This window comes from Pinus tabuliformis, chromosome 4_2 (assembly GCF_031772625.1).
Source record: "Pinus tabuliformis cultivar Carrire ecotype Pingquan chromosome 4_2, CPIR1, whole genome shotgun sequence".
Lineage (NCBI taxonomy): Eukaryota > Viridiplantae > Streptophyta > Pinopsida > Pinales > Pinaceae > Pinus > Pinus tabuliformis.
Genome location: NC_142304.1, coordinates 1,043,253,938 through 1,043,267,512, shown reverse-complemented (window position 1 = coordinate 1,043,267,512; position 13,575 = coordinate 1,043,253,938).

Genomic DNA, 13,575 nt, shown 5'->3' with positions numbered 1-13,575 from the left:
CTTCTTGCTGCGATATCTTGATGTTCTTGTCTACGACCAACTTGATATCTTCATGAGTAGGCAAGCTCATACACATTTTATCGACTACATCTCTAGGTGTGCTCTGAACGGTGTCTTAGACTCTGCTCCCTTAGAAACCATTGTACCTACATTGCTGAGAGGCATATGAACAGCTACAATACCTGGAGACATGGAAACACTCATGGTAAGAAATATGTCAGTCGAAAACAAAAATGAACTTGAGAACTGACTTGCAACATACCTGTGTGACTAATCATGAAGGTTGCGCAATTTCGGCCAGGAGTTCGGGAGACCAACTACGAAGACTGCACAAGGCACAATCTAGGCTGATAAGAGACTGACTGACTACTAAAACTATGAAATGCACAATCGAGTCTGGCTACTGACTACTAGAATTATGCAGTGCGTAATCTCAGCTGGCAATGGCTACAGCCTCAGTGACTACATTGTGCAATTTTCTTGGCCAGCAGTCATTGTCCCTCAGGATTGCGCAAAGCAAGCATAGGGAATAGCTACTGGGCAGAAATGGGCATTTCTGGAGATGAAGAGAAAGCCTTCCCTCTCAGGATTGCGTAATGTTGTTTTGGTGAGGCTCTTGGTGAGGCAGAGTCCAGGTCAAGGTTGGCCAAACTTGCCGATGGGCAACTGAAAGTGAATGTGAGTGTGAATGCATGTTGATACTGAGTGTAAGCATAAGTGAATGATCATGCATGCAAATGGTGAATGACAGATGAAGAAAATGGAACAACATGCATGTGGGTGAGGCGAGTTTCTAAATCGGCGACTGTTCGCAAAAAACAATTTCATGCATGCGACAACAGTGAAATGTTGACCAAAACTAAAATGGTGGTAGGAAAAGCTAATATAAATGTAAATGACAGCAATCGTTCAATGAAATCAAGCAAACAATACTCATACAAGTGAAAACACAAAAAGTGACAGAAATGCAACACAAGGCATGGGAAGCGGGCTTACCCCAAAACAACTGAACTGAGTGTACCGACTGCACCTAGATGTGATGTGGGATGTCAGAGCTACAAGGTTGATGTGAGGAAGGAGCTCTGCAGCGTCCGGTTGATGAGTTTTGATAACATCGAGGTTGGGATGCACATGCCACAAATCTAGGGAAAGCGACACTTAGTGGGAGGTTTCTGAAATGATCTTTGCATGTAACCTCCAACTGCTAAACATAGATCCCTGAAACAAGGGATTCCTTTTCATGTTGCCTTGGGAGAAGCATCCCATGCATGCAAGTCCGATTTGCTCAATCCTGGAGGGAACCAGTCAACTCAGTTGCACATGCAAGAGGTTTTTCGACTGCTTGAAGGAAATGTGCATTTTTGGTTGGGAGCTAGGCTGACTGCCCAGGAGATTTGCACAATTTCTAGACAGAGCAGCTGACTACTGCCCAAATTTTCACAAATTATGGGATGAGCAGCCCTGCTGGGGAAAATTGCACAATTCCTACTGTGAGTGTTGACTCATAGAAATGTGCAATCTTGGAGCCCAACAGGCTACTAGACAGGATTGCGCAATTTTTGGAGGGAAGGTTGGTTTCCCTCCAAAAATGCGCAATTTTCTTGGGGACGTTGCTCAGCCTACAGTTGGACCAAGTCCAGTTGAACAACCTGTGAGAGGAATACATCAAGTTGTGATCAACAGGTTACCTTTGTGCAAGCAAAACAGTGAAGCTTGTGAACTTGACAAAGCAAGGCAAGCTGCTGTGAAGGTTGGAAGGGAGGCTCCAAAACAAGGCTTAGGCAAAATTTTGGAGGGTGGTTGTAGCCGCTACAACAAAGCCCTAGTGAAGTGAAAAATGAATTACCAATAGCTTGTAAGATACTAAAGCCACAATTTAATGTAATGGTATCTTTGTTGAGTGTTATTTTAGGATATGACAATGACTTGGATATGAATGAAGCTATTTTTATGTGTTTAACGGAAATAATGACAAACCACAATTAAATTAGAATTAATTTTCCAGGTTATCTAGCTCATAGTATGCATTTTCACATGAGTGTTATGGCATATTTGCAGTTATTCAGACACGTCACATATCTCATGCATCTAGTCCTATTTTGTTATTCTAAATAATTCGCCAGTAAAGGACTATTCTGAGGCATTAAAGATGCTCATGAAAGAGTGTAGGAGCTAGACAAGTAGAATGGCATATTATACCTAGAAGGGATACATTGTGGTTAAATCAAATTTGTAGATTGTTTCATATTTTACATTCAAGCAAAATTTCTTCATAAGCCCTCAAAAGAATAACAAATGATTTCAGAAAGATTTTATAGTGAACAAAAGAAACTAGTATAGGGGACTGGAATGTTTTTGAGAAGTATACTATCATATGAATTTATGGATTTGAAGGCCCAACATATTGTTTACCAAAAAAATTTTACTTCACAACTTTTTGCTTTAGAAGTAGCTACACAAAGGTTATATGTTGATGATATTCACTTTGTGTATAAAAGCATAATGTCAATGATTGCAATGTTATTTGAAATTTATTTTTTCTGATTAGGAATAGGTTTTCTTTGAAGATCCTTGAAAATGAGTTGATTTCATATGGTTTGGAAAAGGCTTGTGCTTGGAATTATGATCCACTACATGTTATTTCTAATTTACCAAAAAAGGCAGGTTTATCTATTTATATTCATATATTCGAGCTTGAAGTTGAAAAGTTGGTGAATATTGATACATGGCCTATATTCGAAGACATTAAAGATGGGAGGTTAGAGATGGAAATTGATCTAGTTAAAGAAAAATTTACGAAAAAAACATAGAATTAACAAATTCAGCTATTAGACAGGTGTGAGATGTTATAGAAGGTGCTTTGTTTGTAGATTGCAATCATTAGAAACTACCACTAAAAAATAAGGGTTGGTGATACAAAGCTAGATGAACAGGGTCTCATATTCAAGAGAAAATAAGGAGATTATGAAGATATTATGTTCCAATAGATTGTTGAATAATTATTAGGGCAGGTACAAGATTTGTTGAAGAGAATATATCCTAAAGAGATTGTAGGTCAAACTGTGATCATTGTGACAAATGTAAATACTCAAAATTTTACAAGGGAAATGGATAAAGAAGTGATATTTATGGAACGATAATAGAGGTTATAGATGGATTGACAAGTGAAGCAACCATTTCTAGTGCAGATCTTAGGTTCCTATCATCTACTAATTTTGATGAGAACACCTTTAATTTAAATATTAATCATCCAGAGATCAAATCTAGAATAAAGCTTATTGGCTCTAGAACTACTTCAATTGATGTTGATTTAGGTCAAGTGCTTGATACAAATATGGTGGAATGGCATAAGAAAACAAGAGAAGTGGTTGCTAAAGGGCTAATAGAGACTTCTACGAGTAACAAAAGCCTGCAAACTTTGTTAAGCAGGATTGAGATATAGTTGAATAATGCTAAGGTGGTTGTGAAAATAAAGTAAAATAATATTACATATTTGGGAAATAAGATAGTCAGTTTATTAGGATTTTCTAAGGATGGTAGTGTTACGAAACAATTATTGGAATCACAGGACAAGGACATCATAATTAAGAAAGAAACTTTGAAGCCTCTTGGCTAAGAGTTGTCATATTTAGTTGGAACACATCAATGCAATGAACATGAAGAAAAGAAATTGCAAGGATTGGAAAGAATCTTGAATATAAAAGAAGCACAACTTAAATACTTAGAGAAGTATGTTGCTAAAACAAATGAGCAAAAGGAAAAAAGGCATTTGAGTAAAATAGATGAGTATAAAGTGAATGTTGATCTTGTTCTTCAACAAGGAACATAAAGTAATATTGATGTAGATAAAAGTAAGTTATTTCAAATAAATTTTGTTGAGTTGGAAAAACAAATTAAAAATCAGGATCAGGAAAAGGAAAAGGAACAAGTTGTGGAGAGTTGTGTGAATGAAAATAACATAAATATGAGACCATTGAAGGAGCATAGTCATTATTACGAGAACATGAAAAAGAACTTTAGTCACTACAAACATATATACAAAATACTGTATTAGGAAGAGTGAATCCTACTAATGCAAATAATAAAATTTTGGAAATGAGCAATGAAGGAATCAATAGGATTGGAGCTTATGTGAATATTCTACTTGACCATGAAACAATTGTGATTGTTAATGCTCAAATAGACACAAGGAACATGATTTTTTGCAATGGATGTGAGACTAAAGGAGGTTGAGCAAATTATTAGTTGTTTAAATTTAGTTGATGAGGAAGCTATGAAATTGTTTGAATTTCCTAGTAGAGTTTATTCGATTTTATTAGTTTTATCATTTAAAGAAAGGAAGAAGATGATGGACGAAATGAATGCTGAAATCCTTAAAGCTAATAGAATCATAATGGAATTCAAAGTAGAATGGGGATATATTCAAAGGTTCAACATGCCATCATTTTGGACTGATTCAGGTTGGCTTGTACTAAATGAATAATTTATGTCTATGGTCAAAGAGGCTCAAGAATGTCAATATTATGCTTTAACTAGTAATCAAGAAGCAGTTTCTAGGCAATTACTGGTAAGTTCTCTTTTTAGGGATTTCAATGTATTGTCTCTTTTAGATAAAATTATTCAACAATTTCCAACTGGTCCTTATCAACTTCAGTCTAAGCTTAGCGTAACCTATTTAAAAAATAAAAATAAAAATAATTGTGGTCATCCCAACTGAATGGGACAAATTTATTAAGCTTAATATGTATTTTACTCAATACTTTATTCTTCCTACAGTGATACAGGGTACCAAATCAGTTCAATTTTTGCAGTTAGTAATAAAAGAGGATGTAGAGGTAGACTAACATAAAGTATTTTCGATATTCCAAAGGCTTAAGAATAAAAACATTCATGCTAGAGAAGGCTCTGGTGTTAACCAAAGTTGCTAGACAATACTCAAAGAATAAAAATAGATGTCACAAGTAATTACTATTTTTGAGAGTATGTAATGTAGTTTTTAAATTAAATGAGAGTTTTGAAAATTTGTTTGTGGGGACGTGGATAAAGCTTTTGTTCGAGGAGAATCTTATTCATGATCATAGTGTAATTTTATTTTATCCAATTATGATTAATGGTGTTTGTTTCATATATGTTAGTTGTTTTATTTCTTTTTTGTATGCACATTGGTTAAAAATTTGAGCAAGTATTTTTCAATGGTTTTTGAATTAAATCAATAGACAATGTTGTATGTTTTGTTTGAAATACAACCTATCCACCTTACTAATATTTGAATAATAATCAAGGAAAATTGAGATTAAATCAACACATAATGTAAGGAAGGAATAAAGAAAGTATAATTGTGATTGTTAAAAGTAATGTGACAATTGTAACTATTGGTTCTATTTCTTCTATCAGCATGTGCATTGTTTAAGTGTTTTTCATGCACCTTTTAGCAACCACGTTTCCAATGCATGTTTGATTACTTTTTGGGGGGCTCATTACAAAAATATTTGTTCATAATGCATTGTTCTACTATTTGCTTCACGGCAATGACTTCTTCTCCAAGTTGTACAATGGTAGTTTTGCTAGTTGCATGATGTGAGGGATTTCTTCTTGACGCTATGTGGTGGTGTATTAAACAATTCCTTCGTGGTGTGTCCCAAAGCAAGAATGTTATAGAAGGCTCTAGTAGTTGTGTGTCAAGTACAAGAGTAAGGTGTTGGCAGATAATCTCTTTTCGAATGCATGCACAAAAAATGTAACATTTTTATCAAGTATGTGTGTTATCTCCTTGCTTCTATATGCAAGTGCTTAAAGTGTTCAAACAATGTATGTTATAGCTTTGTAGCAATGAAATCTTAGGCTAAAAATGTGGATAATATGTGAGTGATTAAAGTGTTCATAAAATATATCTTACATCACTATAGTAGTAAGGTTTGAAGCTCAGAATGTGGATAATAAACTATACATGTGATGCCATGTCAGTGAGTTGTATTGGGGAACGTTTTCTACATGCTAGTTTCTAGAGCGAGGAGTGCAAGGAGAGCAAGAAGTAGTTGATTCTAAAAGTCAAAATGTCCTAGAAATATAATGATATGGTTTTGTTGTAGGTAAAACCCAACACCCCCCACTTTTTACTTATATACTTCAAATAATGGGGAAAAATTCCATTATTTTTTGGCTAGAACACCTTTATGATTCTCATTTACTTAATCGTCCCACAATTTTTCCAATTTTGCATTTTCGCAGGATTTCTATTTTCATTGTTTCATTCAATTGATCTTTTACCAATCTTTCTATCGATACTTGTTTCGCCTCATTTGGTTAACCGGTTTGCAAATGGAACTCCTTTGAAGTTTGATATTTTATTACTTGGGTTGAAAAATGTACAACATGTATAGTATTTTATTTTTTGTAATTAAAATAGTAATTCATTTAAATATTAATCCCTAGTTAATTTTTATTATTTTTTTCATTTTCACTAACGGTCCTACAAAATGACCGAGCCAAATTGTAAAACAACGTAAAAACGTGTTTTCGGGATCTCGGTAATTTATTCCAATTTTTTATTTTAAAAGAAATTGCCAAACTTGAAATTTAAAAAGTGCAAAGTGGTTGTAATTCATTTTATAGAATTTTTAATTCCACATGGGCCCCACTTCACTTCACCTCCTCCCTTTCGAAATAAAACCTCTGCTTTTAAAAACTCGATTTGAAATCCCCGATTTTAAAACCCCAATTTTAAACTTCCGACATAAAAACTCTAATATCACATATCGCAAATGCGCTCACTTTAAAATTTGGAATTTGTGATAGCCGATTTGATGTTCTATATGACACCTATTTGTTTTTAACCTAAAATTTAGGTCAACTGCCTCCTTATAACTCCCACACCTATGTCACCCTTATCTCACCCGATCTCCTTATCTCTCCACCTCACCCTCCACTCCACCTCCTTGTTCCTCCATCTCATGTCACTCACTTCCCTCCTCCATTTTCAAATAATCATTGATATGGTTTGGTTATGATTTATTAAAATATATTGTATTATATTTTTATTATAATATGTTATATTATTATTATAATATTAATATAATATATTTATATTTTAATTATTTTTTAAATTATTTTTTAGATTAATTAAATTAGGTTTATAATTAATTTTATAATTAATTAAGTTTAATAATATAGTTACAATTAAATTAACATTAATTAAAAAATAATTATAATTTAATTTAGGATTTAATTTAAAAAAAAAAAAAAAAAAAATCTGATTTTTAGACCGCAATAGATGTTTCAGAATTCTGGTTGTTTTGACTCCTCAACTTTAGAAGCTCATACGTTGAGTTTTAGTTTGCTAAATGAGGTCCAAGACGGCTCGTTGGATAGATGAAACCATGGAAAATATTTCTGAAGTGGTTTCATAACTAGATTTAATTATTTAATGGGCCTAAAATTCAGGAGAAGATCAAGCTCTGAATTTCTAAACAAAAATAATTTTCTGAGTTTAATTTTCTGCATTTTCATTTGCTCACGGCTTCTACTGAATGTAAATATATTTGTGTATGTTCTCCTTGACCAATTATATATTCACAAGCATCTATAGAAAGCTCAGTTTTCTTTTTATTTATTTATGTAATTAATTTTTGATTAGATATGTTTTATATTCCAATTTTGGTTTTTTTATTTTAATTTGCATTTTAATTAAATTTTTACTGGTTTGTTGCAGCAAAATAGTTTGAAGAGACAAGGAGAAGAATATTTCAATCAATGAGAATTCTCCCGTAATAGAAGAATAGAAATTTGGGCCAATGAAAATTGATTGACAAGAACTATTCTCCAATAACTTTACTATTGGGAATTCTTTTTGTAAAATTATAAATAGTGGATTGTAGAATGTATTAAGGGTTTCTCTTCTCTGCAATTTTGGAATTCTTAAAAGCACTATTGTAATGAGGATTTAGAGTTGCAGGTGAGAGGAGAGAAAATATCAGATCTAGCGGATTGTTGAGGATTTTTCTTTTGCATTCTGAATTATGAATGAAGGGCAGTGCTTGCATTATTGCAACTTTTGTTTTAACAACAGAAGTTCAAAGCATTGTAAAGGACTCTTGGAGACCAAAGCCAAAGAAACAGATTCAATAAATTGGTATTTATAATACTTTTGTTTTAAATACTGGTTTCATTTTATGATTGTAGAAATGTGTCATTTTATTCATATTTGTGCATTATTGTCAATGTGAGTAATTTGCCTCAATAATATGTTATTATTTATCTCTACTCTTATGGGTTGAACTCTGATTTCTGAGTAACTATTTACTCATAAATCAGTCTTTAATTCTGATTTAACAAATAATAATATTTTGTGAATTATTTCCTTATATTATTTTTTAATCATTCAAGTTATTGATTTAATAATCATCATCATTTTGTGAACTACTTCCTAAATGTTGTTGATTAATTATTTATGTTAATAAATCTCTGAACAGAATGTGTTTTGACATTCATAATGTCAGTTAATTGAACTAATTCGTTAGCTTGATATTCATTATAAGCCAGACATATTTAATCTCATTCATTTAAAAATTTTGCTCTCGGTTGGGTTAGATCTATATCTACCTAATTGAGATAAGATTAGGATACTTTTCCTTTTGATTGCATTTTAGGATAATTTTTCATTTATATTTAATTATATATTTCTAGAAGTCCTATTCCCAAAGAGGCAAACTTTAGTTGTGGCTTGGTTGAGCCCTAGATCAGCATAAGGATCACTTTCTTGTTTGATCGGCAAGAGGGTTGATTTGATGTCTCTTCTTTATTGGTAGATAAAATTCATATTTTAAGTCGTTAGAGATAGAGAGAAGGTAATTGGACCTAATTTAACCAGTTTGAACCATCATTCTAAATGGAAAAGGAGATGCTTTAAGGTCCGGACCAGGTGGTCTCCCTTATAATGTTGTAGGTAGAGAATTTCGAGCCTTCAACAGGTTCCAAAATATAGTTTTATCCCCTACTTTATTCTTTACTTTAAAACTCGTCAAGAAAAAGTATATTGCATTTCCACTCCATTGATTCTCAATCATATAATTATGCATCCTGGTTCGTAAAAGTGATTCTAGCATAGCTCTTTTCAAACCCAATTTTTGTAACCATTAAATCCTTAAACCCTTTATAGCACTTGGAATGAATCAATGCGAGAGAATTTTTAACTTTGTGTAGGTTATGCTTGCACCTAGGCTTTACTACTAGTTCTATGCTTGCCCAAGCTCCTATCCCTACTCTAGGTGTTCTTATAAAAAACTATATTTTTAGCAATGTGAGTGGAAATATGTTTTCAACGTTACCATTTCTCGGTTCTTATCAACATTTTCATCTTTGATTTCTAGTGCATGTTGCATTTGGGCCTATGTTTCTAAAATAACAATAGTGTTGATTGTGCAATCATCATATTTGCAGAAAATGGTGCTTTGTGTAAATAGGGAGAATATTTTCTACAATGCTATAATTAGTTGGCGAGATTGTTTTTTCACAGTCACCACTCTCATACTTGTGGTTTGGAACTATTTCGAGCTTTGTAATAGAAATTGCAACATCTGCAATAATTTTTTTCTCATGATGTTTGATAAGTTTTGTAGGAACAAGAAATGTTAATGACATTTGAGTGTTATTACCTATGAAATTTGTACAGAGTATTGGTATTGCCTTATTTGCTTTGTCCCGAAAATTTCTGTGTAATGTAACACATCGCCATGGAAAATACTTCATGTTATATTGTTACTGCTATCTTCAATTGATATTGGTATAGACTGGACTTCTTTTTCCTATTCAAAAGAATTGGATTGAAATTAATTTTTGAAAATAAAATAAATTTGATATCTAGCTAGCTAAACTTGGACAAAACAAATTCCATACCTGTGTTTCTTATGTATTTTATATTTGGTTCGTTGTCTTTGGTGTGATATCTACTTCTATAAATGTGCTTGTTGTCATGTGTACTTGTTTGCTTATGTATTTTGTTGTATTGTTGATGATATTCTTATTTGATACCGGTTCATAATCTGACATTTTTTTGTTTGTTCACAAGTATTACATTGAAATTATGTGCCAGATTTGATATTGACAAAAAAAAAATTGATGTTAATCCTAGTTTGTTTTAAACAATTTCATATCAATATTTCATATGCATATTGTACTGATGAAGATATAGTTCATAATAATACATTCAATATGATTTTGAACACATATTTCGCATGCATATTGAGGTGATGATGATCCAATTTGTTATTGTACATTCAAAATGAGTCTATACACATAACTTATGTATCTCGTTTTAAATATCATTCTTTTTTAGGCTTTAACTTAGATTAAAGAGAGCATCGATGAGAGAGTGCCATATAATTGTTTATTTTGTTTTTATGTACTTTTCCAAAATCATACGGGAAATATTATATGCATATGTATTCAATGTATAAATCTATATCATAATTTTTCTATTTACGATGGATTTGAATTAAAAACATTCAAAGGGTGCTAATAGAAAAGCAAATGGTTTCAAACTCATTAGTTTTAGGTATTATTTTTGTGCATTTCCTTAAGCATTTTTTACTTTTTTCCATTCAAGGGGGCAATGATTCCAAAATTAAGTACCATATATATTTTCCATTTTATTTTTATTTTGTGTATTTCTATATATTGATCTAATTCATATATTTGAAATAGGGAAGATGGAAAAAACTAGAAGAGACACAGTTAAAGACAATGATAATATAGCTAAAAGGTTTTGGTGAGTTCTACTTATTATTTCTTTATTTTGGTATCTTATTCGTCATTTCATTATTACATTATACAATTCTCTCACTTTTGCTATATTTTTTATATAATGTAATTAAAAACCATACTTTTTAAATTTACAGAAAACATGTAACAATTAGAGATACAAATCTCAGAGAACAAGTACAACAAAAAAGGTGCTTTGAACATTGCCATAAAACTTTTTTTTCTTTGATTTTGACATTTGTTCATTTTTCAATTTGATATACGTAACAACAAATTATAAATTAGAATTTGTCGAACCTAAAATCTATTTAGTATTTTACTAATACACATAGATATCATATTCTATATAGTATTTATGAACCTGGAACTATGATATAAAATACTAATGAATTTGTGATGTCTCGTTCTATCCTCAATGTTGAATTCTTGCTTAATGAAAAAGTGATATAGTATTAGTGCTATTAGCTTTAACGACTCTGCAAAAAAAACTCTTCTTGGTTGTGAAGAGAGATCACTACTTTTTGCTCAAGTTCAAAGTGATATTCAATATTCATTTATTTTATGATTATCTGACATATATACGGAATTATTTAGCAGTCTCCTCGCTTATGAACAATTATTTCATTCTTGAAACACCTTTAACTAGTGATTTAGTTGTCTTTATCTTGTTCCATTTGATACTTTAGGTTTCTTCTTGCTTTTCTTTAGTTTGATATTTATAATAATATCAATCGAAGCATATGTGTGATTAGTGGTCACAATCAATGTGAGTTGTGTTCACTTTCTATTTTCATGTGTCTGATGAGTGGACACAACTCTAAGTTGAGTTTAACTTTCATTTTTTATTGTGTGAAACGTTTGTTCGAGATTTAATGGTCCAAATCTATTTGATCAAATGATTTGAATGCACGTTGTGCTCTCACCATTATAGGGTTTTCAAACATTTAGTCAGATACTATTATCATATGGAAATTGTACACTCGTTTGTACGCATTAAGAGACACTCAAAGTCAGTGATCATTACATACAAAGGTGACATTTTCAGCTGTTAACACCATGGGGACCAAAAATCAAAATCTTTCTTAAGGTTCAAGTAAAAAAATTAGACCACGTGGATGCACCATTACTAGAAATTAGAGGTTGCACGATTTTTTCTTCAATAGTCACGCAATCGCGGAAACATACAATCACTACCTCAGGCCGCGAACTTGCTTGAGCAACACTCCAAATCTTGATATGATGGGTTGACAAATTCAAGCCTTGAGCCCCAAGAAGCCTTAAAGGCAAGGAATTGGTAGCTCTCATCTCATTTATGAGGTGAACCACCACATTGATGAACCAAAGGGAGGAGGAGTGTCCAAGAAACTCTATAAATACAAGTTCTAGGAGAGCCAATGAGAAGAAGAAGAAAATCATTGTTATGCTACCAAAATTTCTCCCTAAGTAATCAAGGATTTCATTGCGAAGAGGATTTCATTATTGAGATATTCTTAATACTTCTTTGAGAGAGAGAGAGGAATCTTGCAAATAAATTAAGGAAAGGGACTCCCTTGTTAAGGATTCTTTAGCACCATTTCTCAAACAATTCTCTCCAAGTGTCTTTGATTCATATATTGTATCTATTCTACATTCAACAATGAATGAAGGGAACCCTTTTTCCATAACTTTGTTGATATGTTTGCTCCATGGAGCATTATTCATGTAATGGTTTGTAGATTTATGTGGTGTGGTTTTTGAGATTCTGGATTTGGGTGTTCCACAGTCTTCATTTTCATGTTGCCTACATTTAGAGTCTAGAACAAGACTCATCCTCAGCACTGTTTCTATAAAGAAGAGAAATGGGAGCTATAAATATGATCAGGTATGTTGTGAAGTTGGGGAGCCGACCAGCTCAGATGAATGATCACTTATTATTTAAACAAATTTTTATTTCAATTCATTTTTATTATCTTGTTATTTAATTAATAAATTAATTATTTATAAATCTTTCTATGATAGTCTATTTTATTTTAATAATGATTTTTATGGATTAATTCTTTAATTATTGCTAATATATTTTAATATGAGTTACATTATACTCAATTAATATAAATCTTGATATTATTAATTTCATTACTACATTTATGATTTCAAATTTTTGTAATAAGTTTTTTCTTGATTCTTTAATAAATTACATTTTAATTAAATTATAATCTCTATTGCTTTTTATTTATTGGAGAAAAGTATTAATATATTACTTTACTAATATTTTGATTTTTGATTTATTTAAGCTTATGTTATTAGTTTATTGTTAATATATTCTAATATGAATCTTAACTATACTTAATATCAAATCATGTTACTAGATTATATAAGCAGTATTACTTAATAATATTTAATATTATTTTTAGGGGTGGGAGAGGGGTGGAGATGGGTTAACCAAGGATTGGGTCAAATAAGGGAGGGGTTCAAAAGGGGGGAGGGTTAAAATTCACAGGGGGAGAAGCATGAGAAGGTGATATGGAAATTTTAGGAGAGGGGGAATGTGATATAGGAGAATTGGGAGAGGTAGGGGTCGGAGCACGGGAATGATGAAGAATGTTAAGGGTGATGTGAAAGGGAGAGCATTTTATTCATTATGGGGGAGAAAGGAAATCCGATTTCTGCTAATTTCCAAGCCTCCATGCCTATTGAGGTTGTGTGGGTGCTTGATGATTTCAAGTGCCTCCCACACTTTACGTTTAAAATGATGTTTTTCATTGAAAATGACCTTTGTGTCTTCAAGGAAGATATGATGGTTTGTCTTGAATGCATGCTCAGCTAAAGCCAAGAATGAGTTCT